Source organism: Pinus tabuliformis, chromosome X, assembly GCF_031772625.1.
Source record: "Pinus tabuliformis cultivar Carrire ecotype Pingquan chromosome X, CPIR1, whole genome shotgun sequence".
Taxonomy (NCBI): domain Eukaryota; kingdom Viridiplantae; phylum Streptophyta; class Pinopsida; order Pinales; family Pinaceae; genus Pinus; species Pinus tabuliformis.
In genome coordinates, this window is record NC_142308.1 from 57,497,439 (window position 1) to 57,503,851 (window position 6,413).

The 6,413-nt window shown below is 36.8% G+C and overlaps 3 non-coding genes across 3 annotated transcripts; 2 read left to right on the forward strand and 1 right to left on the reverse strand.

Annotated features, from left to right (window-relative positions):
* Window positions 1–889: 889 nt before the first annotated feature.
* Window positions 890–973, reverse strand: TRNAY-GUA (transfer RNA tyrosine (anticodon GUA)). Its single transcript has one exon. It is a non-coding gene; the product is annotated as a tRNA-Tyr (tRNA).
* Window positions 974–5,283: 4,310 nt separating this feature from the next.
* TRNAP-CGG (transfer RNA proline (anticodon CGG)) lies at window positions 5,284–5,357 on the forward strand. Its single transcript has one exon. It is a non-coding gene; the product is annotated as a tRNA-Pro (tRNA).
* A 158-nt stretch (window positions 5,358–5,515) lies between these two features.
* Window positions 5,516–5,589, forward strand: TRNAW-CCA (transfer RNA tryptophan (anticodon CCA)). Its single transcript has one exon. It is a non-coding gene; the product is annotated as a tRNA-Trp (tRNA).
* Window positions 5,590–6,413: the final 824 nt, after the last annotated feature.

Genomic DNA, 6,413 nt, shown 5'->3' on the forward strand with positions numbered 1-6,413 from the left:
TTGGGACCGATTGCCCCGGTTTGACTGATTACCTTCTCGAAACCAATTACCTTATTTAGAACAATTACCTAGTCGTTACCAATTCAACTGTTCAGCCCAATTCCTCGGTGAGCCTATTTGTTGGGACCGATTCTTATTGCCCGATTGACTTATTGGGACCGATTCCTACCTAGTCCCTAGTTGAGCCCGATTCCTTGAGCCCGATTACCTAACCTACGCGATGATGATCCCCTTACTGCCATGAAACAAAACACGTTCCTACATGCACTTACCGACACAAAATAGCAGGTCCTACCTGTAGATAGATGTTCACTTAACGCTACAGAACACATGTTTCTACCTCGATTGGATTACATTACAATGCATTATTGACTATGCACCTGTTCTGGAACATCGCCATACACTTTGAGCCATCCAGGTCAGGGAGGGGAAGGAATTCATGGCATGAAGAAATGCCTCACATTCCAGTAGGGAAATTCCTGATTCCATTAGCGGAAAGACTGAAATATCTTATCTATGTTGCAGTAGTTTTCCAGATGCATGAATCAGACGTGGAATCCAGTCTGAAAGGCCATTTGCGTGCATTTTACAGCTACTTGAAACACCCAAGCCTTGTCCCCTGATCTATAGAAATACAGTACAGTTCACCTACTATTGGATAATATTTATTTCATGATAGGTGCTAGATAGGTCATATAGATTATGCGAGTGCTAGGTCGATTAAATATCTTATCCTTCTCTTTAATTTTTGAAATGTATCGATTCATACGGAATTGGGCATCTACGATATGAATATATATCGATGTCGGGGTTCAATAACCAATTATCTTTTCATTCATGATTAGCATGAATATAACCATACCGATAGATTGGTATTGATGATATTGGTTGGGTCGAGCTGGATTTGAACCAGCGTAGGCATATTGCCAACAGATTTACAGTCAGTCCTCATTAACCACTCGAGCATCGACCCAGGAACAAGACAGTAATTGAAAATTATTTAGGATACCTAACGAATGGATCATGGTACCCCCAGGGGAAGTTGAATCCTCGTTGCCTCCTTGAAAGAGAGATGTCCTGATCCACTAGACGATAGGGGCCACCAATCTATTCTTTATAATATGAAAGTGATCGGGAAGTTGTCAATAGTATGACCAGAATTCTTGGTTTTCTCAAGTTTTTTTTTCAATAAACTTGCCTATCGATAAAATGGAGTCCCTTCAGAAATTAATTATTGCAACTAAAACAACTCTAAAGCAATTTATGGAATCTCTATTTGTGATCAATTGGCCCAGTTCCGATAAAAAAGACTTTATGGACTCAAATTATACAAAATGTTTCATGCTTGATAATTTTAATAATTTTAATAGTGAATGGGGTTTATCGTTATCTGATCGAAGTTATCTGGAAAAGACTCAAAAAAATCTAAATGGGTTGGTTGGACAAAAGATCGATCCGTATGTTACAATCGGATCGTGGCGGGTATAGTTTAGCGGTAAAAGTGTGATTCGTTACATTATCAACTCGAATAATGGAAGGATATTTTACATGGATCTTTGATCCATCTAAAGCTCTATTTCTAGATAGGTTCAAAACTTTCCCTATACCATCCATCCAGAGTTCATATGTTACACAACTTCATATACTTTACGTTCCCATATTAGAGTATAGTGTTTCACTTCTTTCCATTAAAACAAATGCCCGTTGGTGTTCCAAAAGTGCCTTTCTGAGCCCCTGGAGATGAAGATGCAACTTGGGTCGACTTATACAACCGACTTTATCAAGAGAGATTACTTTTTTTGGCTCAGGATATCAATCACAAGATTGCAAATCAACTCATGGGTCTCATGGTATATTTGAGTGCAGAAGATTCAAATAAAGATATTTTCTCATTTATCAACTGTCCCGGTGGATCAGTATTACTAGGGGTAGGTCTTTTCGATATGATGCAAGCAATAGTACCAAATGTACATACAATATGCATGGGGGTAGCTGCTTCAATGGGATCTTTCATCCTAATCGGGGGAGAAATGCCTAAACGTATAGCATTACCTCACGCTAGGGTTATGATCCACCAACCTGCTAGTTCCTATTATGACGGATCGACTGCAGATTTTCATAACGAATCGAAACACGTAACGATGCTTCGCGATTACATAACCAGATGTTATATAGAAAGAATGGACCAACCCGGAGAGGTAATTCAATGGGACCTGAACAGAGATTTTTTTATGTCAGCAACAAAAGCCCAATCTTATGGCATTGTTGATGTCGTAGCGGAAGGTTGATCTCATAGTGGAAGATCATCTTTGTAATTTATTTTTATAATGAACTGTAAACTGTGATCTCTTTGTTCCTTTTCAAAAAAAAGGGGGGGGAAGTGATTCAATTCATAATCACCTGATATGGTATGGTTAGGATCAATACGAACCAGTTGATTTCGCATACAATACAGCTAGAATGCCCACTATTCAACAACTTATTAGAAATGCAAGACAGCCAATAGAGAATAGAAAAAAATCTCCTGCTCTTCGAGGATGTCCTCAGCATAGAGGAGTATGTGCTAGGGTGTATGTGCAACTCGTTTGGATCAGAAACTTAAACAGACTGGGAAATTCTTACAACGGAATAACAGAAGAATTTTTCCGCTGTAATCAAGTAAATATCCATCATCTAACCTTACCGGGGATGAAATTTATGGTTTCCATTGGTGCAAATCCAATCACCTTGATGTGGGATGAAAAGCAATTCCTCATTGGTAGCGAATGGTCATCAATCCATTGAGTGGGGAAATCATGCAAATTGAAGAAGCATAAAATTTATGCTCATATTGCTGCGAGAACGGAACAACAGGGTCAGCTACCTGGCCAACCCTAGAATTACATGTCGTTACTGTATTAATAGATCTTGTAATGAGAGTATTTATTACTTAATGATTCAAGAGGAGAGCTAGAGATGGTAAACCGTACAAGTTACCGATAACATACTCATCTCATATTTCGGAAATGAATAAAAGGCTCCGGCGTGTAGAGAGGACCTTACCGTTGGAGAAAGAACCATAGAAACGATGAAACCCATGATTTTTTCTCATTCTTAGTACAAGGTCCTAGTCCTTGCCTACCAGGAAGATGCCTATCCAAAGGGAATTATGGTTGGGAAGGTTGCAGTAGCAAAAGCCATTGGAACTTTTATTTTCTAAATAAGAAGAATCAGTGTTATTCTCAATGGACCAAACAAAACAAATGACTAACCGAGAAAAATATTAACGATTCATGAGATTAAACTTCAATGACCAGAGTAAAATGTGGATATATAGCTCGAAAACGTCGGAAAAAAATTCTTGCATTTGTATCAGGCTCTCGAGGGGCTCATTCGAAACTTTTTCGAACTGCTAACCAATGGAAAGCTAGAGCCTTAGTTTCCACCCACCAAGATAGAGGTAAACGCAAGAGAGATCTTCGTCATTTGTGGATTACTCGGATCAATGCAGCAGCTCGTGCCAATGGGGTTTCTTATAATAGATTCGTCCAATATTTGTACAAGAGGCAGTTGCTTCCAAATCGTAAGACACTTGCACAAATAGTTGTATTAGATAGTAATTGCTTTTCCACCATCTTTAACAACTTATCGTATGATGAAATAGGTTAGGTATAGATGAAATAAATAGGCAAAGATGGAATGGATAGAATAGATTCTCCCGGAGAATTCCCTCCGGGAAGGTCGAAATATTGAAAAGTTTTTTCATATTGGATTGGAAATGAACGAAAAGAATTCAATCCAATTCTTTTCCAAAAATGAAATCCTGTTGACTTTTTCAACAAGAGAGTCAAGATTTGCATCTTTATCGAATAGATATTACAGCTCCGATTTGATTAAGGAGTAGGCTTATTTCCCATGGATCAAATTAGTTTTCATTATAAAGAAAAGGTAACAAAGATAGAATACGAGCTCGTTTAATAGCGTTAGTCATTAGACGTTGTTGTTTTGAAGTTAATCTATTCACTCGGCCGGATAATATTTTTCCTTGCTCACTAATAAATCGACTAATTAGGCTCATATTTTTATAATCGATCCGATCTCCCGACCTAATAGGTGACAAATGTCTACGAATTGGTTTCAAATATCTATGAATTGGTTTCAAACGTCTGCGAATTGGTTTCAAATGTCTATGAAAAGATTGCTTGGGTTTATCCATAGTTTGTTTCATGAACCTTTTGAATACTATTTATTCCAAATCTTTTTAAAATATTGTTCCATTAAAGATCTTGTTGAAATACCATTTCTTTTTATATCTGTGATTTATTCCTATCCATGGGTAGGAGTAGTACGTTTAATCTCTTTTTTTTATCTCTCCATGAATGGTATGCTTGTAACAATAGGGACAAAATTTATTTGATTCCAATCGAATAGGTGTATTGCGTAGATTTTTCCGAGTCGTATATCTAGAAATCCCCGGGAATCTTTTATAAACACTATCTTGGGTACAACTAGTGCACTCCAAAGTAATTGTTACTCTTATATCTCCGCTCTTGGCCATAAACTTACTCTGAATATTGGTTTTGCTTTTCGACCTCAAAAATAAAAAGGGAAAAAGGGATAGAAGTTGATAGCCGGAGATCCTACGATGAAACATTTGAAAGTAAAAAAAAAATTGATCAGGAGTGAGTTTTCAGTTTTACTTACAAAATTGAATGTGGAAAGAATCTTTAGATCGATATTTCTACTTGAATTCTACCCCCTTCTAGTCCTAAACTTAGATCCTTTTTGGGGCTAAATGCACTAATTTCTCCAAGAGGTAGGAGAAGTTAATCTAGCACAATATTTTTTCCCTTGGCTTTAAGGGGAGGAAAAAAATTAAAAAAAGGAAAGAATAAGAGCATCTGGAAAAAAACGATTGATTTCTATCAATAGGCCGGCTAAAAAATTGATGCATAAAATAGCTAACACAGGCGCTGTGGAAAGATAGGTCTTTAAATCTTGCATTGTAAATTCTCCTTATTGATCATAATGTGTAAGTGATTCAACCGTATCAATAGTTATGAATCCTAGAGAAAACTCGGAACTGATGAATATATATAATGTGATCCGGGTTGTGGTCCTATTTATAGAAAAGGAAAAGGATGTTTCATCACCATAATGAATAGTGATATTCTAGATAATAGACCCTACATGTATTAAGTCTTTTCACTCACGAGACCGAAGAGAAATGAAGGTGGAAAAATGTGGGAAACATATTTCGAATTCTATAAAATAAAATTAAAATAACATTATCTAATGATTAGAAGGGATGTAGCGCAGCTTGGTAGCGTGTTTGTTTCGGGTACAAAATGTCGTAGGTTCAAACCCTGTCATCCCTACCTTTCCCTTCTTTTCTATGGAAAGAAAGGAATGAAAGATCATTTGATATCGATTCGACGGGAACATCAAATAATTGAATCGTATCAGATGCGAAAGTGTTTTGCTCTAAGAGTATCAACAAAAGGTATTTTTCCTTCATCTCCGAATATTAAAGAAAGCGCTCTTAGTTCAGTTTGGTAGAACGTAGGTCTCCAAAACCTGATGCCGTAGGTTCAAATCCTACAGAGCGTGATTCTGTTCCTATCAAATCCAACCCTCAAAATTATCGATAATTCATTCCAACTGGAACGAGCAATGGAATCTAACCTCCCAGGAAAAGTAGGAGGCCAATGAAATTGGAGGCTATTCCAGGATCAAATATCCAATTGATCACCACGTCGGTATTGTGAATATGCAGTTACAAATAATCTGGCCAAAGTTATAGGAATTAGACCTAACACAATTCTGGATGGAAAAGCCTCAATAATTTCTCTTCAACGGAATAAGTAGGGATAATAGCTATACTGGATAGTACCCTTAATTTGCTATGAATCTCAATGATCAGAAATTTATATAGAGGGAATAAACAAAATTATTGAAATTGAAATAGTGAACTGAGAGGGTTTCCCCTTCCTTCATTTTGAATAAGTTGTCTCTTGCTCGAACTAATGAATAGGACTAGGGTGAAAATGATAGAAGCCAATAAGAAACCGAAATAACTAATTATAGTTATAGTAGGCATGGAAGGACTGAATGAAATATGGTTTATACATATCTTCATGAGAAAATTACCTAAATTTTTCTTTTCATAACCTTGAGATCAGAATACAAAAGATCAATTGTCCCAATTCGTACCAATTCTCCTATATCTACTATAGGATATGTATAGTAGATATAATTGTCGAATGTAATATTCTTACAGGGTGAATGAATTCTCAATCAATACGATTGGATCACCTGGCATTATCTTTTTACCAGTAGCTATCGGTCCAGAGACTGGACCGGAAGAAAACTCTCCACAGACATAGCCAAAGTTTTGTGAATTTCACGTTTAGGTGTAAGAAAGAATATGAATA